At 37.1% G+C, this 25142-nt stretch overlaps 1 protein-coding gene across 6 annotated transcripts in view; it reads right to left on the bottom strand.

Moving 5' to 3' along the window:
• Window positions 1-25142, bottom strand: part of MAP2 (microtubule associated protein 2) — a 280194-nt gene that overhangs the window by 131479 nt on the left and 123573 nt on the right. For all 6 annotated transcript variants that reach the window (XM_064586996.1, XM_064586997.1, XM_064586998.1 and 3 more), the window contains exon 3: window positions 10945-11012. The gene's annotated coding sequence lies outside the window, so the exon portion shown is untranslated. The remainder of the gene's footprint in view (window positions 1-10944; window positions 11013-25142) is intronic.

Here is a 25142-nt window from a genome sequence, read left to right as displayed (position 1 = left end):
GAGGCAAATAATAATTCAGCTGATAAGAAAAAACTCATTGAATGTAGAAAAAGTGAAAAAGAGATTTTAAAAATATGTGAAAAAGGAGCTAAAACAGAACAATCCAGTAAGTCCAACATTTATCAATAGGGATCTCCTTAATATAGAACAGAGGCAGGGATAGCAAGAAAAAGAAAGCCAGAGGAAAGTTTCTCTGAGTTAAAAAGATATAATTTCAATCCAAATGACCCCTGGCAGAAGGGGCAAATTGTCCCTGGTTAAGAATCACTGGCTCAGAGTAAAATGCTATGGCTATGGGGCCAGATAGACCTGGGTTTTTCTTTAAGCTCCACTAATAATAACCTCTTTATCTTTGGGAAATATACTTGACTTCACTAAACCTCTTCTGTGAAATGGGGATTAAAAAAAACCCCACTCTATAGAGTTCTTTTTCTTCTTCCTCCACTCCTCTCCCTCTCTTATTCTAAAAATGTATGTACTTAGCACATAATATGGACTAGGTAAATAAGGGTTATTAATATTTTAATTGTAATTGTAGTAATGGTGATGAGGAAGAGGAGGAGAAAAATGTGTGGAGTGGAGGGTGTGTGCCAAGGTAGTGAGGGATAAGGAGAGGTCACTGTAGGCAATGGATGCTTGGGTGAGGGGTGTGGTTATGCTCCAGATCAGCCCTCTCCAATGAAAGTTATGTCATGGTGGAAATAGGCTGCAGTAGGTAATGCTTCTATAAAAGTAATGTGGCTATGGAGCACTTGAAATGTGGTTAGTATGACTAAGGAGGTAAAATTTTTATTCTTTTCCTTTTAATTAATTTAGATTTAAATAGTTGCATGTGGCTAGCTGCTACCATATTTACTGGCCAGCACAACTCAAGAGAGCAAACAAGGGCCAAAGAAGAGTTTGTAGTAACAGTTTGTCTAGGAGATTAATGGGGTGATGGCGTTTGGGGCAGGAAGACAAGATAAAAGCATTTCAGCAACCCTGGCCGCTATAATGAGAACCTGGATGAAGATGACGGAAAGGAGAATTTGAGGAAGAGATAGGTTACCTCAATGACAATGTCCTCAGTCCTCAGTGGACCCAGTCTTATTGCTGTCTGCCTGGAGACACCTAATCTCAGCCCTAACTCTGAGGTCTCTGAGGTTATAATTTTTTTTTTTTACATATGCTACCCTTCCCTTTCTATAGCTGAGATCAGAACTTGGATCCATAGCTTCCAGCTTATTCTTTATAAGTTCTTACAATTATCCTAAAAATAGACAAATCAAAGATGCTCCATAGATCTGATTTTCTGAAGCTTTAATCATTTTCTTTGTGATCCTAGATTCTTGCTGAGTTATTTACCACTTGCTTAAAAGGTGAAACTTAAAACAATGGATGTGAAACTTAAAACAATGGATTCTTCTTTATCTGTCAAATGCTTTTTAAATCATTAAGATTACATTTCTGTGGTATATTTAATCTGATCTCTTTTTCATACTGAAAAGTATAAAGCCTTTTCAGTAATAACCGCTATTTTTACTAATATTTACTGAGCTCCATGCCATACTAATCCAGGAATCTAAAGGGCAAGAGTCTTTTGGGAGAGCAGAGCAGTAACACAGGCCTACCTTGGAATGTGTTCTTTATTTTAGCAATCAAGTCAGTGCATTATTAAAATATTCCATATTTGGGACAATACACTCATTTATCTGCTTTGGCTGCATATTAGTAGAGAGTAAAAGCCTTAAGAGTCAGAACAAGGATATGAGCCAAAGGTTTACCGTTTCCTAGTGGAGGGACTTGGGTAGGTCATTTGCATTCTTCAAACTTCAGTTTTCTCATCTGTAATAAATATAACAACAAGATCTGCCATTCCCATTCCAGAGATTGCTGTGAGCTTTGGGAGGTCATATGCTTTGTATGACTTAAAAAGTGGTACAGAAATTTTTTTTTCTTAAAGTCTAAATGCTACTTGCTCACTGGTTAGATTATTTCAATAATTTTATAAACCAAAGTCGACATCGTGGGCCTTTTTTGTGAGCATAACATAAGAAACAACTAAAAATGCATGCACACATTAAACTATATATTATATTTGTTACTTCCCTATGATGTATTGAACTATCCACCACCTTTTAGAGGAAGTTTAGCAGTTTGACCCGTTAATATGACTCAGGACTATGGGTTCTTGTATCATTTTAAAATTTTTCCATTGTTAGATGTCATATTTCCTCAACTACCAATGTAATCTTAAAAGTCAATCACTTTAGGGATTTCTGTCCCCACTATTTAAGGCAGTCTAGTTGTTTTTAAGAACAATATCACAGATTCACCTGCAGCTATGCTCAAAATCATGCTAATTAGCTGCTCTTAGGCACTGAGAGAATCCTTAATGCCTACATGTTGTATCTTATTCTGTATATACAACCAGGAAATCTTACCATGAGAAAATCCTACAATGAACAGGAAGATACTTTTAAAGAACACAAAGTAGAAACATTGTTCACATTACAAATAAAACGTAAGATCTTCCTGAAAAGACACCTCATCTCTTAAGTTCCTATTCATTGTAAAGAAATAGATTTTTGCTGTAAGTGTTAAATAGAGTAGCTTTGTTTTAATAATTGCCAGATGTGGACCAATGAACATCCGGCTGCTTTAAATAGTCATAATCCAAAGTCATTAACACTAGGAGAGAATCTGAAGGAAGGTTAATTCGAACCATCTGAGGCAGACCCAAATGGAATCTACAAAAAAAGGGACTGATTCAAACTTTTTTTTTTGAGAGAGAAAAGGAGAATTTGTCAAGAAGACCAGAAGTTACCCTGTGCTACTCTGAGACTCTTAACTATTGACTAAATGTCAAAAAAGCATAGGCATGGTATTCGAATTCCGGGTATTTTACCAATTCCAGTTTGACTATGCAAAGACCAGTGTTGTCCACTATAGAAAGACTACAGTTACACACCCACACACGCACACACATGCACGCACGCGCACATGCGCACGCGCAACACTCATTTTCTTAGCTTCAACATGGTGCATGCACAAGGGCATTTCTAAGCAGACAACATAGTGAATGCAAAGATGCCTGTGACTTGACTTCTTTCCCCAAGTGCCTTCCTAAGTGTTCTCCTTGAAGAAATATGGTTATCAATTTAAGTTGACTTCTGTTCATATGAAAACTAGTATTTCACTGGAATTTTAAATTCAGAGTTTCTATTGACACTGCTCACATCTACCTGGCTGTTCAAGTAAGCACCAAATGACAAAATTACAGTGACAAAGATCACAGATCTGGTCATAGGTATGGCTTCTATCTAGAGATAGAAGCAGTCCTTTAAACAAAGGAGACATGCTAGTAAGTGTGAGAACATCAGAAATGTTTGATATGCAGTTAAGGTGTTTCCTTGATGGATAAGTATGCCATATTTATTTGATTGCTTATTTTCTTAGGTATTTTTTAGCTGCAAGGTGTGGTGTGGGAGGACTCAAACAGGTAAATGCTCCTAAGTTCTTGCATCTATAGAAGAGGACTAAGAGCCGCATGGTGGAGGCAGAAAGATAACATCCCTCCAGTGGAGGCAGAAAGATAACATCCCTCCAGTCTGTCAAGGCTACTTGTGAACTCTTAGCCCCTTTGAACACTCTAATCATCTGCAAACACACACATTCTCTCCTCCGAGGAATGCAGGTTGCTGCCACCAACCAAAACATTCCACCAAAGAGAAATGATTTTGTTGGAAAAAATGTATTCCTTAAATCAGAGACTATCCTCAATACTCAGGAGTCCCCTGTGGCTTGAAGTAGAGTCCCCCAAGGCTTGTATGAGGAGTTGGGTGGCAAGAAGATGAGATGTGGACACCCAGAAGCTTTGCCACTAAGCACAGCGGGACAGGAGGGTTGTCAAGTGTTGGGGGGTGGGGACAGAGAATTTAGCAGGCTGGCACTGTGCTGAACACCCAGGCACAGAGGAGGTTAGAAGTTCAAAGAAATCACGAACCAGGGAAACAGAGCTGCAGTTAAGAAACTGGCAGAGTGTTATACGGAAACACACCCCCAAACCTGAGCCACGAGAATTCATTAGATGGCATAGTAAACATGGAGCATAGGCAGAGAGATTGAAATGCCAGTAGCTCATTAGGGCTTGTTCAATGGATCTTCATAAAACAACTGGCTGGAATTGAAAAAGGCCAGAAAGAAAGAGATAGTTCTCTCACCATCAAAGAGGTGCGAAAGTATGTGGTGTTGCTGCCCAGAAAGAAGGGTTCCCGTTTGACTTGTTCATAACGACTGCTCCAATCCTTTCTAATTTTTCTTGCCTGGACATCTGCCTCCTAACCTCTTGCTGATCAAGGCATGGCACACTGTCTAGCCATATCAACATTACCTAGGAGCTTGTTCAAATGGAGGCTCTCAGGCCCCTCCTCACACCGAATGATTCTGAATCTGCATTTTAATGGGATCCCCAGTTGATTGATCTTGGCTTTAAAGTTTGAGAAGCTGATCTCCCAGTGTCTACTCTTACCATCTTATCATCCATTCTCTGCATAACTGCCTGAGTAATGTTTTAATTTTATTTGTTCACCCACTGATTATCCCCACCCCCCGCCCGGAAATAAAGTTCCATTAGGGCAGGAAAAGGATGTGAAAATGGTGTTCAATAAATATTCACGGAATGAATAAGTGGATTTTCCTCTAGTCTGTGATGAAGTCCAGGTGATAGGTAGCCACCCCGCCCCCCCCCCGCCCGGCCCGCCATATCTTTTCTTTACCACTAGAAAAGTCTCACTCTCTTTTCTCTTGCTTTTATCTATAGGTCAGACGAATTTTGTTTGCCAAGCCTAAATCCTTATCTGTGTTCCTTGTCTCCTTTCTTTCAGGAACTTTTCTATGTTGTCCTTCTTCTGCTTATATACCTAACACCCCCTCTTCTATATGTGCCCTCCCTTCAGCTTAGGACTTCCCAGGTTACTAACAGTAAAGTCCCACTGCCCGACATTGAGTCCTAGACCTCTTATATAGGTTTTCCTATTGCTTTCATATCCTTATTTACTCATTCACTTCTCAAGAATTTGCTTCTGTCCCCACAATTTGACTGGTTTGGAGTCAGACCCAGATTCAAAACTAGCCCTGAAACTTGCACAAATGTCTCAGTCTCTGTTTCTCCATTTAAGTGGAGAGAACAGAATGTATAGAGTCACTGCGGTCACTGTGATAATTAAAGTGCCTGTCACAGAGGCTGGCGCCTGTCACAGAGGCTGGTGCATGTCAGGTGCTAACGTCATCCTAGATCCCCTTGGTTGGAGGAAAGGTGAGGCTAATTTCGAAACCATCAAATTATATTTGACCAGAAATATGACAATATAAAATACAGCGATTCTGTTGTTCGGAAATAGCCCTTGGAAATAATGTGAAATATCGTGTGAGAGTAAAATATTCCATTCCATTACAGCATGAATATGATAGTAAAAAACTGGGAAACAAGAGGAAACAAACATACCCAATGTCTTCATAAAAGAATATTACGCAGGTGGCAAAATGTTTTGAGATGCTTAAGATACTCTGAGTGGAAAAAAAGGGCAGAATTCAAATTGTATTGTTTTGATCCTGGTTACGAAAATTTAAATGCAATAGATGGAAGGAAGGAAGCTAAACAGGTAGAGTGTTAACCATAGTCTCTGGCTTGTATAATTATGGATAGCTATTATTTCCTTCCTTTACACTCTTCCAAATTTGACAAATTTTACAAAATGTGGATTTATGTTTTTATAACAGAAAACACTACTGAAGTAAATAATATATTGAGCAGTCTTTTACTTATTCTCATTCTTCAACTTTTCTGCAGAATTTGAATTTTAGCCTTGTTTTCTATTATTTCACCTGTCCTCTTTTTTTCCTTGCTTTAAAAAAAAAAGAGTTCTTCCTTTAACTTTGTCAATTCCTTATTCTACAATCTAAATGTGGGTGCTGCTGAGAGTGTTCTCTCTGGTCCTCTTCTCTTCTCTCTTGGTAATGTCATTCACATCCTGTCTCCTAATTTCTCTTCTCAGTATTTGCCCAATGTGATCTGCCATCTACCAGACCAGTCTGCCTACAGATCCAGCCCATCATGGCCTAAACCTGCCCCTTGACTTTTTATTCCCTCCCTCATTCAGTCAGCATTTATTGGCTGTCCACTATGCCCTAGGCAGTCTGCAAGAGACTAGGATGCAAGACAAATGAAAGAGAGCCTTTTTCCTCAAGCAGCTTTTAGCTACCTTTCTCCCCTCATTTTTCTAGTTATCAAATTCAAATGTTAGAGCCAGCACTGAGTCCTTCTGTTTTTCATTCCTCCTACCAATCAAGCAGTTGCTATATTCTGCTTATGACTTTGAGCTCAGAAACATCTTTCAATTTCATGACCTCTTTTTTTATGCCCACTGTCAACACCCTCTCTGAGCCTTTATTATTTCCTGGCTTATCCTACGAGAGCTTCCAAAGTGATGTCTTCTTCAATATATTCTCACCCACAACTCCATCTCACACACAGAGATAAAGTAAGTCACCTGAAAACAGAGTTTAGGTCAGAGTGGTCTGCTATGCAAAATACACCCAACAGCTTCTCATCAAATACTGAATAATTTCCTCAAGTTGGTATTTAAGGTCCCCATTCGCATGTATTGGGTTGAACTGAATGGATTCTTACTTTGTAGTTCAGAAAGGGTAGAATACTAGCCATTTTATATGGTATGACTGAATACTATTTCCATCCTTACCTTATAAGAACCCCCTTCTTCTGCCCTGCACTCTAGAATATAAACGAGATCAGTCTACACTTTCCACGCATGTTCACTTTCTTTGGTCTCTTTGCTAATGTTTGTTCTTCCTGGAGCTCGTGCATGCATTCTCTCTCCCTTGAATCCGTCTTTTCATCCCTAACCTCCACCTCAAAAGACCCATCCTCCGTGAAATATTTCCTGTTGAGTCTCTTCTCAATTGTTAGTACTCCTGGCCTGCAATGAAGTCCCTTAAGAAATTATTCATGTGTCTCTTATGGTACCAATGAGCCTTGAGGCTACTTCTTTGTTTTGTTCTGCTGCAACCAACTGAGCTCCAAGTGTCCTGTTCTATATAAGCCTTTGCAAGTAGAGCATCTTAATACCTATCTGTGTAATTGTTAGTGCTCTCAGTTATTTTTGTGGCTTAGTTAGCCATACTTAAGGTTGAATGTGGTATCTGCCTACTATACAGTACGCACACTGCATACTGTTCCCTGCTCGTTTATTGCTTTTCGGTCATTTGGAACTTCTGCTATTATTTCTTTTTTTTTTTTTTAAAGATTTTATTTATTTATTTGACAGAGAGAGACACTGCGAGAGAGGGAACACAAGCAGGGGGAGTGGGAGAGGGAGAAGCAGGCTCCCCGCAGAGCAGGGAGCCCCATGCGGGACTCGATCCCAGGACCCTGGGATCATGACCTGAGCCGAAGGCAGACGCTTAACCGACTGAGTCACCCAGGCGCCCTATTATTTCAATTTAAAAAAAAATTGCAAAATAGGGGCACCTGGGTGGCTCAGTCGTTGAGCGTCTGCCTTCGGCTCAGGTCATGATCCCAGGGTCCTGGGATCGAGTCCCACATTGGGCTCCTTGCTCGGCGGGGAGCCTGCTTCTACCTCTGCCGCTCCCTGCCTCTCTGCCTACTTGTGATTCCTCTCTCTCTCTCTCTGTGTCAAATAAATAAATAAAATCTTTAAAAAAAAATTTGCAAAATATGGCATCAAGTTATGCTATTTAGTACTCAAATTCTCTGGCTAATATGCTTATATAGATTACGCTATTTAGTAATACGCCTTCATCATGATGACACAGGAGTGCTTTATGAATTAATTTGTTTTAAAACTTCCTAATTTATCTCTGATATTCCTCCTTAACTTAAAAAAGAATAAAGTTTTTCAGTTTAAATATAAAATACATATTAAAAATATAATATATAGCAGAGTTTGAATATTATGTTACATATTCTAAGATATATTTACTCCTAACTTAAGTATATAAAAACAAATATCTGCAGGCATACTGTTTTAACCTTATTTCAGTATATATCATGTGCATAAATAAAATATTAAAGCAATGGCTATGAGCCAAAAAAATCTACTAGAAAAAAAATGTAGTATGTTGTGGTTAATATTGAAGGACTTTGGGCCAGACTTGTGTTGATTGCCCAGCTGGAGTCTCCATTCATTCATCTATAAAATGGAGACCATACCCATCTCCCAGGATTGTAGAGAGAGTAAAAACAAGATAACATAAGTTAAGGGCTTAGGATATCATCCAGCATATAGTTAATAACAAAAAATTATAGTTGTATTAATACAAATAAATGGCAACAAGAAAAAATAGCATTCTCTAAAACTATTATGACTCTAGAAGTTTCCTTGTACGTTATGAAATGATGTCATACTAGTCCATAATGAGCAACAAAGCATTTAAGAAGACTATGACATCATTTCTAGTATTACAGAGGGAGAGAGAGGGGGAGAGAGAGAGAGAGGCCTCCTCCCCTCTGCTGCAGCAAAATCTTGGCTGAAGACATGAAGAGCAATAAACAATGTCCAGCTTGAGAGTAGTATTTAGGAAGCATCCACAAAGCAAAACTCATGCTGCAGTTTGGCTTCTTTCCCTTCCTGATAAAAGTGAAAAGGGACACTTCAAAAATTCTCTCCATCTTAACCTAAAACTGGAAAAATCCTTTTCTATATAGCTGGAGAAATTTTCACACATGGTTTTCCTGATTTTCTACCTGGTATTATCTAATTAATTATTATTAAAGACATATAGTGAATATTTGGGGTACTGGAAAAAAAAAAAGTACCAAATATCTGTTTTATAGTGTGCAATCTCATGAAAAACAAGAACAAAAAAGTAATGGGGGAAAATGCTGATGAATCATTTACCCATCAAATAATTAAATAAATATTTGTTGGACTCCTACTGTGGTCCAGGCACTGTTTTATGTGTTGAAGATATGAGTGAAATAATTAACCATTGTCAAAACAAGTTTGATTAGCAAAACCGTGATATAGATCCCTGACTCACTCACAGTCCAAAAGTCAAATTCAATTCTGAATTGATGCCATAACGGTCTATTTCAATAAACTCTGGTTTATTACACAAAATCTGTCAACACACCCCTAGATAAATTTAAAATGGTCCTAGAAAATTTAGCCACCAAGAGACTTTTGGTGAGGTCATATGCCACTTCTCCAATACCCAGATAAACCTCAACAGAGCTGATTAGTTCCTATTAACAATATACTGAATACATTTTTTTAGTGGTTAGATAATAACATCATCCTTTTCCAATTCACATAAATATCCCATCGTTCAAAATTAATATAATGAGTTGCTAAACGAGCCTGGGGATTAGAAAACAGATTCTCACATAAAATATATACTGTGTGGATTTTATTAGATGGGAAAATGCCAAATAGATTTTTTTTTCCACCAGATATGAAACATATTCGCCTACTCTGAGTGGAACCTGAAAGGAGAGGATAGTCCCAAGGGTTTTTACAATATCCAGGAGGAAAGTAAGTCCTCTCTGGGGATTTCATACCTGATTCCACTGAGTAATTTCTAAGGAAAAAAATGCAGTATATTTCATGTATCTCTGAGACTAGTCTATTCGATTTTGCTCAATATCTGAAATAAATGCAGTTTCTTTTTTTAGAGCACACGGATTTATTTTAATGAATTCATTCTCTTGTGCAAAAATATGATGCGATACTGCCTACACTCTGGAAGGGTGGTGACATCTGCCCCTTCCCTCTCTCCCACAAAACCTACCCACAAAGGCAAGGCTCTTAGCAAGTGCTTGTGGAATGAATAAATTAAGGTTCTCATAATTACACACTGCAGGGGAAATTAAACAAGGACAATGCATTCGTCTCCTTCAACTGCTACAAATATTCACACTCACAGGTGCACACTCACAGACTTCTTGTATTTCAGGATCAGTCATCGAACTTTAACTATTTTTAAAGTACATAAAAAAAACTAACCTCCCTGCATAACATATTTTGGGCTGATAAGCTTGAGAGGAAATGCTATGTGAAGCCAAAGAAAGATTTAAACGATGTTATTGATCTTCTCAGCAGGGCAGAAAATGTCTTCCATTTTTTGAAGGCAAATTACAAATGTAGCTTTTGTTGACATGAAGTCAAAGATAACTTTAAAGAATTAAACAAAAGGTAATGCCCATAACTGCCATCTCTAATCAGTATACATCCTGATGCTGAATTTGAAAATGAATATTTTTCATGTAAGGCAGAAGGCCCAGGATCAATGGATTCAACTGCTTCCATGGCAAGATGAAGGATTACTTTCTTATGCCGATAAAGCATATACAAAATCAGTTCATTTAATAACGAACAACCTCAGCCTTTAAATATGGTGCTAAAGACTAGAGCATCAGTGAAGAAGTTACAATATTTTATTCACAAAACCCAACAATACTGAGTCATTCTTAGGCTCTCATCTCTAGCGCTCCTTCTACCTGGGAAGGGCAAGCCATTTCATTTACCCATTTAAAAACATCACTTATTAGCAAGATTCCCTCAGATAAAATCATTACTTTAGTATATTCCTGTTAAATTTAAATGACTGAATTTTCATTAAGATAGAGAATTTTTGATATTTTTTTTAGCTGCTACAATAATAAAAATCCGAAAATAAGCCAGACATATTGATATTTGTTAACAACTTGCAACCCAGGCAAAAGACATAATTCCTTAGACATCTTATAACCAAAACAGCCTTGGATAATGGCATTCTCTGCTTGGGAAATCATACATGTATAGACAATGATCAACGTAGGCTTACAGATAAAAGACCAACCATAGAGAGATTAATTTAAATAAAAACATTCCAAATCCCCCCTGATTTCCCCTCATTTAAACATCCACACAAAACATGCGGTACCTTTTAATTTTCTGAATGAGCAGTTCCCAATCAATGTTTCTTCGGTTAGAGACAACAAGCTGAAGAATCTACCGAAACAAAGCAAAAGAAAAAAAATACATATACAGATTTGTTAACTATATATTGAAAATCATAACTCACCAGTAAGCAAATGCATTCTTTATAATCCAGATAATAAATCTATGTCTTGAGATCTGTAATACAAATAATGCAATACTCGAATTTTTGGGAAGCTCGGTAATGAACTTTAAAGCATTTTACTTTGAGACCACATAAAGCAAATCCTTTGAAAAATGGATTGAAAATAAAATGAAATAAAAATTTAAAAAACCCCGAAGCATTACCAGTGCATATGCAGTGATACCACCCAAGTCTAGCCTTTGAGGATTGCTGCAGAATCCTTCCCCCGGAGCGTTATCTCTACGGGCTGGCTCTAGCTCTCTAGCTCCAGACAGACGCAGTCTGCAAGCCACCAGCTCCTCTCTGTGTGTGTCGGGGAAAGGGAAGCTGCAAATTAGAAAAAGTCCCCGCAGTGGCGAAAAGGAAAATAAGGCGAGTGGGAGAGGGAGAGAGAGCTCACTAGCCTCAGAATTTTCGAGAATGATGACAAGCCACCCAGCTCCGCCATCATTCACTGACAATAAGATGCAGCCCTGGCTTATGATTTAGCGGTTTACCATAGGGGCTTCTGGTATCAAATGCCTGACAGGCATTTTAATTGCCTCCATCCAAGTGTGTCCCCAGGAGTCGAGTCTATAAGCCTATGAATGTCATCATCTGGTCTCCTTTGTGTTAATGCCAGACACACACGAACACACACACACACGCACACACACACACACACACTGTGCTTAAATAGAGAGTTTCCCAGCATAATATATAGGATTACAAATAAATCTGGCTACACAAACTGGACATGATAAATGGTAGTTTATGGGAATATTTATTATCTACATTAATGACATCAGAGATTGTCTGATGCTCTGTCACTGGCTGCTCATTACGATATTTTAAAAACTGAATATCCAAAATTGTTTATTTATTGTTTATTTATATTCCACAATAAATATCTGTGCCCAATAGAAAAATGCACATATTTATTTGTATTTTCTTAGGGAAAATTCAATCCCCTTGTAACTGTGATAATTACACATTTGGCAATGTTTTCCTTACAAGGGAGAATGCAGCAAAAAACAAAGAGGATTAGGAAACCAGGGTTGATGTGTGATTTCTGTGGGCAATCTATTTTATTCCGTTTACAGACAGAAGCGAAAGGAGGTGGCAATGAGCTTGGGTACTGGGACCTTACAGTCCCTGAGGGCCAAGGCAGAGAATTGAATCTCTGGCATAATCAGTACCCCCCTTTATGTTAGCAACTGAAATTAACAGCTGAATATCCCTGTTTCACAGTGCCCCTTATGTAGGGAGGTTAAATGTGGAATAATTCCCTGCATTTATTGCCCGGACAGAAGGGCTGGGAAAAACGTTAATAAATAAATTAATTTTTACAGCATTGTTAGCTTCCTGCATCAGTGAATGGAGCAAAATTCAATGTATACCAAAAGGGCCGGCTGTGAAGAAGGTTGCTGGGAGGGAGCATCACCATGGTTACCGGAAACAGAAAGTACTGAGAAAAATAAGGTAATGATAGAGAAAAGGGAAGGAGACTCCAGGGGAGGAAATTTAGAGTGATATGCTTCATTCTTTGCTTTCTGGAAAGAACTGTGTCTATCAGTTTTACACTCTATTTTGAGCGCATTAAGATGAATTTACATTCTCCATTAGCCACCTTTCTTCTCCACTTTTTGATCATGAGCTAATTCTGCTTTCATAAATATTCAAATTATGGTTCTTTTGTATGAGATGGTTCCTACTTCTCCTTGCCTCTGTCCATATCCCGGATTCAGGAACACCACTCAGCCTAGTCCACACCCTTTGTTTCATAGGTGAGAAAGCTGAGGCCCAGGGAATCTGGCCAAGGTCACAAAGCAGGCTGGTGATCCAGCAGACACACCATCCCCATTCTCTGACTTAGGTGCCCTGCTTTTCTTCTTTCACCAAGTGATTTTCTTTCTGCGCTCCCTCCCGTTCCGTGTGCAAGAAAAAATGATTCCAAAATCATCCTTTGTCTTTGATTTTGTGAGCTTTCCTTTATTTGCTAAAGCAGTGATCTTCGTCTTTAAAATATGTTCCATAATTCTGAGACTAGCCTTGCTTAATATCTGTGTTGTGCTGTATCGGAGGTCTGAAGAATCTGGGGTAATTATGTCACTGCTTTTCTTTCATTTCCAGCCCGGCAATCAGACGAATTGAGCATGATGGCCCTTTTGTGATCCTATCTTGCCGAGCCTGAACTTAATCATCATATACTAGGCACTCTATCATCCCTGGCATCGTTCTTTCTGCAAGCATGAAATCAGGCAATCAAACTGAGCTGTCCTCCCAAGGTTCCTCCTAGTTAATAGACAGTGTGAAGTTTCATGAGGTTACCCAAAATAATGAAACTGGAAAACTGGGAGCCCAGGTTAAAAAAAAAAAAAAAAAAATTAAGAGAGCATTCACTCAAAAACAACCACTGGGAGGCGCAATATTTGTTAAAATCTTTCTGAGTCAGCAAAAATTGTGATTAGGATTTTGACCTTGATGCGCTGTGTTTATTTCCTTCGTAAAATGTTCTTTCAATATTCAGCTGTTATGACTCATTGCTTTTAGGTTAACTCATCCAGAGGTAGGATCAGACTGAGTTTTCTGATGTCTAAAATAAAGTTGCGGCCACCACTACTGTTCTCTGCCCCCAGTACGTCATCTATCAAATAAAGAAATCACGTTTAAAAAAGTGATTACCCTAGTAAAATTACAAGAGATTTCAGATTTCAGTTAATCTTACATACTGGTTAGGATTCTTCTCTTCCAAAAAGCATTCCTTAAACATGATCTCTCTGTTAAATGCCTATTTTTCTTCAGTGATTTGGACACTAAAGTTATTTTTCAAAACAAATGTTCTAATATGTTATATAAATTATTAATAATATGGCGTTCATTTCTGAACACAAAAAATAAGGCACAAATGATGTCATTTCTTGAAACATAAATCATATTTTGTCAGAATCTCCTAAAGCACACATAAAGGTCCTGGTCAGTCTAAAAAAATAGTGCAGCTTCAGAAATATTTAATACTTTTCCAGGAGTCATTATTTGAGAAGACCTGCTTCGTCGCTGAGAAGGAGTTGGTAAATTCTTTTTCCTTTTTCTTTTTTTCTTTTCATTTGTTAGTGGAAGGAACTGCTACTTTAACATGTCCATTGTATAGTAAGCACTATATAATTCTTCCCTTTAATTACATTCTAAGAATACAAAATGGCAGATAATTGAGAGCCTTTCATGATTTTTTGTGTTTTTTTATATTTATGCTTATGAGCATACTTTCCTTATCCTTTCTCTCTTTGACAATATTCTTTGTACTGCTTTCCTTATCCTTTCTCTCTTTGACAATATTCTAGACCTTGGCTTAGTACCATTCATCAGTTCATCTAGCCAGTTTTGATGACATACATACATATATTTCAAACACTTGATAAGTTCTAGGTATGGGGGAAAACCATTTCCTTCTATAGGACCTTCAATTACAATGGAGGGGTCATAAAAATAAAGAAGAATCTAAGCTGACACTTTCTCTCACTTTGATGACACACTATGTCTCTGCCCTGTGTTACAATCTGCTGCGTCTCAGATCCTGATCTTTAAGAATCTGATTTAACTATATCCCCAAATTCAGTTAGCTCAGCCCTGTGGCTCTTCTGGAAGACCCTTAGTTTTACTCTCTAAATATCCTGGTCTATGTATTTGTGTGTCACTCTTGAAGTTTTTTAGGAATGAATAATGGAGGTATTTCTTCCTTACCTCCTTGAAGTCTTTGGTCATAGAATCATCTTCCCAGCCCAGGCTTTCCTGACTACCATAATGAAACCTGCAACGATGTCCCTCCCACCACCCTTCATCCCTTCTCCTTCTTTCCCTTTCCACAGCACTCACCACCTTCCATCACACCATAGACTTGTATTTATTATGTTTACTATTTATTACCTGCCTCCCTCTGCTAGGTCCGTGAGGGAAATCATCTTGACGTGTTTGGGATGCTGGTGTATCCAAAGCACCCAAAACAGTGGCTGGGAACATAGCATTCAAAGTATTTTTTTAAATGACTAAATGTGAAAATCACATTAATGGATGAATTGAAGCATTTAAACACAAGACAAGTCTTTGTGTTTCATATTGATTTCCTTGCTCTATATATTCAGTCTTCCTTATGAATATTGTATTTTATTTGTATTATAAATCACATTTTCCCATGGAATCAATATTTTTTGTTATTTCCATTAAAGGATATACATTTATTTAAAATAGGGACTTGTCAAAAAAATAAAATAAAATAAAATAGGGACTTGTCTCCTGCTTTCTTTGAATTCTGCAAAGTACCTAGCATAGGACTATCAGTTCTTAAATGCTGAGAAAGAGCTTATTTGATAAACAATGCTTGTATTGGTGTTAAACATGCTAACATTTAATCTTTAGATTATTTAAATAAAATGAGAATAGTTAATAAATCAATATTACCTTGCGGTCAAAATGCTTAGAAGCAGCTTTTTATTTAATTTAAAAAAAGTTTAAGATTTTATTTTTAGGTAATCTCTACACCTACCGTGGGGCTCGAACCCACAACCCCAAGATCAAGATTCACATGCTCTACCGACTAAGCCAGTCAAGGCACCTCTGAAGTGGCTTTTTATAAACTGACTATATTTACTATACTTTGTGCTTAAAAAATTAATAATAGAAATAATAATTACAGTTTTACATTATACTCTTAAACTTGTCATTTTAAATATAAGCAGTTATCTGGGTATTTTACAAATTATTATGACATTCAAATTCACTGCACACTGTTTTGCCTTATTTACCACAGATGGCATCTTTTCTTCCAACAAATTTTGTCCCCTCAAAAGCATACTGTGGTCAGACTCTATGGCCCAGCACCCTCCCCGCTATAAGACCTACTGAGTCAGAATTTCCATGGGATGGGCCTGATACCTGTGTGCTCAAGGTGACTTGAATACCTGGAAAACCTGGGGAAATACCGCTTCCAGCTTCCAGGGGGTATACTCCTTCAAGGGAAGTTTAGAAAACTTGGGTGTTTTGTCTGCAGATTGAGCTCCTGCTAATCACAGGTAATCAAACTGCTCACAAAGCCTCCGTAGTTAAGGTTAATTGATGCTTTACTTGCTTATCCCTTCAAAAGGACTGTAAATGTGCTTAAGGGAAGAGGATATATCGATAGTAAGAGTCCCAGTTCCTAACATAAAGATTTAATAAACATTTGTTAATGCAAAAAAAAAAAAAAAAGAAGTATTCTGTGGTCAAACAGAAAAAAAGAAGAAAGAAAAATGTCACAACTAGCATATCAGTCTGAATTACATGAAATGTTGGAATTCCATTACTTTTTAACGTATAAAATGGCAATTTCTTGTGGTTCAACCTAATACCTGGAAAAGTTATAAAAGGAAGCAGAATGGAGTAGAGTGAACTGTACAAAATGTCCCAGTCTCCAAGCAAGGGCAAGTGCTCAATGGCCACTAATTAAAATACAACAAGTTTCAAATCCAATCTGTGGCACCTTCCAGAATATTACAAATTATGGGAAGCATAGCCCCCAAGACTATTGATATCTTTTAAGGCCATGAGGTACTATGATTCATTGAGGATGTGAAAATCTTCTAGAAATGTTTCTTGAATTCTTTGACAAATTCAATAGTAACTCTCTAGATCTCATATTCTAAAATGCATGGGCAAATAGAGTCAATGTAGTATCATCAGTGAAAGACATATGCTTTAGGGGATTCCTGATTTGGGGGATGAATAACAACTGTTGGGAGTTAAAAGACAATCACTAAGCACCAAAAAGATAAACTTATCTAAATTACTCATATGGTTTTCTTAAGTTTTTCGTGGCAAACTACAAAAATTAATAGCATAGACAAGGCTGAATTATCTTTTATAAAAAATAAATAACCAATATCTTGAGAAACTCATATATAGGATTTTGAGAGCAGATAATGAACAATATATTGTAGATGGACAAAAATCCCTCTCCCCCAATAAGATCTTTAAATCATTTGACTCCTGCCCCAAATTCTTCTTGTTATGATTAAAGAGAATGAACTATATTCATTAGCTTGTTGTATACTTTACCTTTCATTAACTTTCACTAGGTATTTTATGCTACTGAGCTGGATTTTTTACTTATTTAAAATTTGAAAATAGACTGTTATTATCCAGGCCTCAAGTCCTCTAATTATTTGCCTTATTTTATATTTAAACTATCTCTTACACTTACAATCAGTAGAAAAAAATTTTAAACCAGGATATTCAGTATTTCCACTGAATTTAGATAAAGAATGAATCAGAAATGAGGTATGTTTGGGGTGCCTGGGTGGCTCAGTCGTTAAGCGTCTGCCTTTGGCTCAGGTCATGGTCCCGAGGTCTGGGATCGAGCCCCGCATCGGGCTCTCGGCTCTGCGGGAAGCCTCCTTCTCCCTCTCCCACTCCCCCTGCCTGTGTTCCCTCTCTCGCTGTCTCTCTCTGTGTCAAATAAATAAATAAAATCTTTAAAAAAAAAAAAAGAAATGAGGTATGTTTATAAAGAAGGAAAGAGCCTACTGACATATGGGTCACCCATGGTCATCTTTGCCATCTCCACTGTGATTCTGATTAGACTTGTCCTGCAGCAGGAAGGATGAATATATTCCAAGCAAGGAGAGTGAGGAGTAAGGCAATATAACTGGACTACTTTCCAATTGCTCTTGTATCATGCTTTAATCCTCTGAGTCATCATGATCAGAGTTTGGCTTCATGATTTCATTTTAAATTTTAGTGTGGTGATTTTTTTTTTTTCTAAAATTCAGTTATATTCTTATCCAAATATAAGGACAACATACATTTCAAATTATTTTTGGGTTATGCACCATTTTTAATCTCAGAAGTATTCATATTTCACAGGAAATTTTTCACAGGTAGTTTTAAAAATAATGTACTTTTGCTTTTGTTTTTTTTTTAAGATTTTATTTATTTGAGAGAGAGAGAGAGAGCACGAGTAGGGGGAGGGGCAGAGGGAGAGGGAGAAGCAGACTCCCCACTGAGTGGGGAGCCCAAAGTGGGGCTCAATCCCAGGACCCTGAGATCATGACCTGAGCTGAAGGCAGCTGCCCAACCAACCGAGCCATCCAGGCACCCCACTTTTGTTTTTCTTTATTCCATTAATGTCCTTATTTCACTCATCAAGGTAAAGCCAAAAAGATGATGTAAATAGAGAAGGAGAGAGAGAGAGAAGTTTTTCTCATTGTCAGCACTCAAAATACAGTTTGACTGCAATTTAGTGAAATAGCTAGCTCCAAGGCCATATTTAGGTTGTGTATGCCATTACCAGGAAGGCTTAGGAAATGACAGTGCCCAAAGTTCTATTCTGCTCACATACTTTCACCAAAGTAAACTGAACTGGACTTCTTTTTTAAAAACAGTGCGATGTGAGCTGCAATTCTGAAAAATAATTACAGGTTCAATTCATCAAGTCATAATCTCATTACGCTTGAAGAACTAGGTTGGGAATAAAACACTCTCCAGATGTTGAAAAAAAAAGCTTTAATGGCAGAACAACTGAAACTCTCACACATGGCTGGTGGGAGTACAAATGAGTGTGAACACTTCTGAAAACTCTTTGGCGATTTCTAGTAAAGTAAAATGTATGTCTACCTTATCAGCCAGTAATTTCATTTCAAGATATATACCCAGGAGAACTGAATACATATGTTTACCTAAACACATTTTTAAAAAACTGTGCTTAGTTTTATTCATAATATCATGAAATCAGAAACCACTCAAATGCTCAGCAATAGTAGAAGATATTATGGTATATTCACAAAATGGATTAGTACACTGAAAAAATAGAATGAAAAAGAATTACTGTTGCATGCAACTCTACAGATGAATGTCATAGGCATCATGCTAAGAGAAACAGACACAAAAGAGTACATACTATATTATTCCATTCATATGAAATTCAAGAACAGACAAAACTAATGTTCAGAAATAGAAGTCAGAATAGTGTTTATGTCTATGGGGACTAAGACAAAGGGTAGAATTGACTAAGAAGAAGCACAAGGCCTTCTTGTGACAGTTGGGGGGTGTACAATTGAGATGTATGTGCTATATTAAGGTAGAGTATACCTCCGTAATAATAATAATAACAATAAAATACTATGATGCCGGGCGCCTGGGTGGCTCAGTCGTTAAGCGTCTGCCTTTGGCTCAGGTCATGATCCCAGGGTCCTGGGATCCAGCCCTACATTGGGCTCTCTGCTCGGTGGGAAGCCTGCTTCTCCCTCTCCTACTCCCCCTGCTTGTGTTCCTGCTCTCGCTGTCTCTCTCTCTGTCAAATAAATAAATAAAATCTTAAAAAAAAAAAATACTATGATGCCATTGGTTTAGAAACTCTTTGTTTACAGTAGCACATTTTAGGATCTAGGGTGAACATTCTGCAAAAGGGCTCTGGTCTGAACATACGTACGCAGGTATGGAACCATGGCTGCATAAGCGAAGGCCCTATGAGGATTATGTGTTTGTTAAATAAATGAGCTGTGCGGGGGATATATTCCTTAGAAGGGAGAGAACTTTTTTTTAAAAAGATTTATTTATTTATTTGAGAGAGAGAGAAAGAAAGAGAGAGAAAAAGCGTGAACTGGAAGAGGGGCAGAGGGAGAGAGAGAAAGAATCTCAAGGAGACTCCACGCTGAGCACAGAGCCTGACACAGGGCTCAATCTCATGACCCTGAGACCAGGACCAGAGCTGAAATCATGAGTCAGAAGTTTAACCAACTGAGCCACCCAGGTGCCCCGGGAGAGAACATTTTACATAGGCTTTTAATAAATAAATAGGAAACTGAAGTAAAAAACTATATAGTAAAATGTATATCTTAGAAATTTAGCAACATGTGAAAGTACTTGTCTATAGCAATACACACTGAACTACACTATGATGACAAAAACATGGACAGTTAAGGTGCTTTTTATACTGTCCCTTTCACACAAATCCCCTGCCCCCTGATGCCCACCATAATCACCAGTTTACTTCAAAATCATCTACTTCTTTGCTTCCAGTCCAAATCTTACACATCCTTTTTGGTCCATTTAATGTTCTGCCTTCTTTTATGAAGGCTTCCAGAATAGACCCACCACACAGTGCCACGAAGCACTTAGCTTTCTCAGAATCACCACCATATCAAAGAAAACAAAATCACCATGACACCATAATGACTGATACTATATATGGCCTTGGGCTGGTCTTACATTGATTATATTTATTTATTTATTCTAATATTGACCAATTAAAAAAGCATAAGACACAATTCTAATATTAATAAGTACCTATAATGTGCCAATTTCTTTCAACACATTGTTTTATTCAACAATTCTGAGAGTTATGAACTTCCATTTTACAGTTGAGAAAATAGTCCCAATTAGGTTTAGTTATATGCCAAGCACACAGCTGGTAAGTGGTGAAGCAGAAATTCAATCCCTGGACTTACGAGTTCATTAGTTTGTAATTCAGCCTAACAATTCTAAGGTGTCATCAGAAGAGAGGAGATAAATTAAACATAGAATTAACAACGTTCCATTTTTCCAGGGCACGTACTTTAAAGACAGACTCTATTAGTCTAAGTGTGCATAAAAGAGATAGTATTAGAAATAAACATTTTTACTTTCAGAATTACTGCAGTTTCTATCAGTTCATATAGAAACAATGTATATGTGTGAACACAAGCCTTCCTATAGTGAAGGAAGACATAATTTTATTATCTATTTGGTCTAATCTTGGAAGAGCAACATGCATGGGATATATGTTCATGTGTTTTTGAAGAACCTCATTGTTTGACAGTATGAGTTTATTTTGTATGTTTTTAAACCTCTTGTTGAAATTAACATGTCTTAGAAGTATAGATTTAACAGTAAAATACCTGTCTTACATAGTCAATTACTACCCTCATTTTATTATATCAAGGTAGGAATAATCAGATACCATGGTTAATCTTAAAGGTTACATCAGAAAACATATCAATATCATATGCAAATGCATGTCTTGTTTAAATTAACTTGAATTAATTTGCAGTTAAATTCTAGGTGTGGGACACTCTTCTTTCAAATAACTCATTTCCTCCATCAAGTCCTTCCTCAAATATTATCTTCTCAGTGAGGTTTAACTTGACCCTTGCAATCTGCAATTCCCATTCCCGATCTCCTTTATCTTATTTGGCAGAATACTTATAATTTTCTAATACACTATATAACTTATTTATTGTGCTTATTCTTTATTGCCTGTCTCTCCTCATTCATTTTTAAGCTCCAGAAAGGCAAAACTCTTTGCCTCCTCATTTGTTCACTAATATCCCCAGGTACTTAGAACTGGGCTTGGTACATAATCGGCACACAATGAATACTCACTGAACTCATGCATGCATGAATGGATGACTACAATTATAACACTAAAATTCATATAAAAAGCATGAATTATCTCCTAAAAAATCCGAAGTCTGAGTTGAAACAGCTGACAAAATTTGTAGAAATCACTAGTTTCAGAAATAACTTGACAAAAACACATGGTGTAATTATTTTATTTATTTTTACGTCTTGGTTAACTATTTAAATATACAAGTCTTAGGCTTTTCATCTATAACACATTTATAGCCATGTTAGGTACATCTCTCTCTTTAGATATTTACAAATAGTTATGTTTGTTTATTATTTATTTTGACAAAAACTCTTCTAGCATTTTTTTTACATGCTTGTGAATCCTTAGTTATAACTTGCATGTTTATCTTTAGCTTTCCAATCATCTAAAAGTTGATACAAATTGCTTTCTTTCACTACATACAACCAGCTTATAGGAAATCCATATTTATAGGAGAAATGGGAAATCATGTAAGAAAATGATGAGATTTAGTGTTGAGGAATTCTCACTCAATGAAATTTTCATTTAACAGACTGTCAAGCATAATCATCTTCAGGAGTTAGGAATTTCTTGGCTGATCTTCCTGGAAGCAGGAAATGAACCTTTATTTTATTGAATGTCTCTATAAAATGGGACTATTACGATTTAATTGAAGAATAAATAATGGCACAGTCAAATGTCAAAAAATCAAATGCTGCATTGCATGACGTTAGTTCTAAAATCCTGATTTCTTTTTGAAAAATGTTAAAAGGAACTATGCTGGTCATTGCTTTCCAAGCTTTCAAAATTGTTATCTCAATATTCTAAACCTTTTTCATTCCTTTAATACTTGGCAACTTCGTAGAATTGGGTTGCTAGCAATTCTTGAGAGACCAATCCTTTTGAATTAGGCAGTCTTTAACCTTAACATTAGTACCAGATTATTCTGAAAAGGTTTAAATTCTACAAGCTCTTATAGCATTTTCTTTCAGCATTAAATATTTCCAGGTCAAATCATAAAACGTCTACTGTGATGGTTTAATAAATGCAATGTCATATGTGGAATGATTTCTGAAAATGTATATATTTTTAAAAAAATTTATTTTGTGAATAGCCCAAATCCACATTCCAAAAACTTATGAAATCCAAATTTATTCTCTCTGCTGTTTAGGGGAGAATTTACCCTACGATCACACCACCAGCCAATACACATACAGTTTCTTAGTTCCTACATCAGAGATGAGAGGAGAGAATTAACTAGTGATGCAAGTAGTTATTTGAACATAGTTTAAATAAAACAGTTTGGCAGGACAACAAACTTTGAACATTTAGAATAAATCCAATGCTATATCTAAAGTCCTAAATCCTCCTATTGATTAGAATTAGAGAATATAGATTATGAATACCAAACCCCTTGTTAAAAGAAAGGGGAACTGGAATGGAGAGTGGGAATACTTCTATGTTTCATCCCACCATCAGATTTCTAGGCTACAAAAGACTCTAGATAAAAGATATACTGGTTTTTAAATTAAAAAGAAATATTAGACATGATCCATGTCTATGTGTCTATGACACATAGATATGTCTATGACAATCCTTCTCAACAGTACCATCAAATTGGCTAGAAAGAGTTCATGTGGAAAGAATTCTATATGGCAATGTTTGAAATTACATTACATTTATACTATCATTTTCCATAGTTCTGGGGCTTCCCCCTCCTTTGCTTCTAATAGCAAATATATAATTAAAGAAATAAGAGTTTAAATTAAAATGAAACTTAATATGTTGGGGAAAAACTCAATTTTTTTCCTAGATATTATCCATCTACTGTGACTTATTTTTCAAATGGCTGCAGAAGCAGCCATTCTAAGTATCTGAGCCAATGAATCTGTCTGGGAGAGAAATTTCCACATCCCTAAGAACACTAACTTTTTTCTCAAACTGCCACACTCTTGTGTGCTTTTTCTTCCTCTCCCATTCTCCATGCTTTGTCTACCCCTTTCCAACACTTCCTTCTCCTTTAACCCCAAACTCATGGGGAGCGTGGTCAAGGAAACAGGAAAATATTTAAGGAATCATTTAGACAACTTTTCTCTACCCAAGTCTTTGGCTTCATTTTAGTTGAGGGCAAACTTTATGTGTTTTACAGCATTTTCTTTCTACAATATCTGGTAGATTCTTTTTACATTGGTGCAGAATAAATAATTTGTTTCTTGGGTGTTGACTCAGAAAAAAAATGGAATTGGAAATGGGGAGAAAAACATAGAAGCTTTTGTGGCCATTGTACATAATACTCCAACACGGTATCAATTTATTTCGAACTCAGTAGAACTAAGGAAATAAAGACAAGGGAAGAGAATGCCCAGCTTACAGAAACCTTCTGCTGAGACACCTGTGAACCCCATTAGAAAAGAGCAGGTGGTACTTCAATGAAAGGTTTTTTTCTAGATGGCAATGGCTGATTTTAAGTCTCTCAGAATTTGTATTTTAATTTGGAAGTGCTCAGTAGGATGCAGGATTGATTGATTGGCTGATGAGAGAAGGGGAAGTAGAGCCTGCATTAAGTGGCATAAAGAATACAGAAAGGGAAACCTTTGAGTAATTGGCAGTCAGGACATTCCATTAAAAGCCAAGTACAACAAAAGAGAAACTTATTTTACAACAGGGGAAAACTTTGGAAAGGGTGGGGGTGAAGGGGAGCAAAGGTAATAAAATGGCACAGAAATGCTAAGATTGACCCAGTGCTATTTGTGCATCATCTGAAGGAAAAAAGTAAATAAAAACTGGTGACGTGTTAGGAGGGCTGAGACACAAATCAGAAGGAAAAGTAAGAATAGGGAAGGAAGGGTAGAGAAGAGTTAGAAGATCAAGAGCTTTGGAAGCAAACAGGGTTTCATTTATAAATCAGTGAGCCTGTCTGACAGGTGAGGCGGGCTGAGGCACTTGAAAGATCTTATTCAGTGGCTGGCATCACTGAATGCCCAGCTGGGTCTGAACAAGGGTAGTTTTAAACAGGGACATTGTTCCAAAGAAGTCTTAAGTTTCATGTGCCCTCCAATGCAGCCTTATAAATCTTGAACAGCATCAATATTCACCCACCACCTGCAATCAGCATTACTCCAGAATTTGCTGGACACAGCAAGTCCCTAACAGGGAATATTTTAATTTGGATGGCTGGCCCTCTACTCAGGACTTACATGTATTGATGATATGCAAATCAGCTCAGTTCAGAAGCTGTCCCATCAATAGCATAAATTAAGTGTATCCTATCCTGAGGATTATCTTGGAAAGAGAGAATGTCACCCTCAATATGCCTATGGTCTAGAGGTGAGCAGTCAGCCATCTCTGAGTGAGGGAGAGTGAAAAACAAAGAGTATTTCATCACGATTGACTGGCTGATGGCATTCTTCTTTAGGTTAAGTGCTTGATTACTTACGTAAAATATCTTTGCTCAGAAAACTTTTATTTTTAACATCTGTGCAGCCAACGAAGAGATTCAAGGTTAGCATTTTGATCAAGAGCCCCTGATACCGCACATAGGCAAATAATGAGTGAAAATAACATTAAATTGTGACCTTTGTGGTAACGTTGCATATAATGACCTCTAGCATAGGACACCTATTTTGTCCTAGTGAGAATGGATCTGTGACTTTCTCTTACGCAT

Source organism: Mirounga angustirostris, unplaced genomic scaffold, assembly GCF_029215605.1.
Source record: "Mirounga angustirostris isolate CCGP_5_RB_7025 unplaced genomic scaffold, mMirAng1.0.hap1 SCAF_3, whole genome shotgun sequence".
NCBI lineage: Eukaryota > Metazoa > Chordata > Mammalia > Carnivora > Phocidae > Mirounga > Mirounga angustirostris.
The sequence above is the reverse complement of the archived record's forward strand: the minus strand, read 5'-3'. Positions and strand labels throughout refer to the sequence as shown.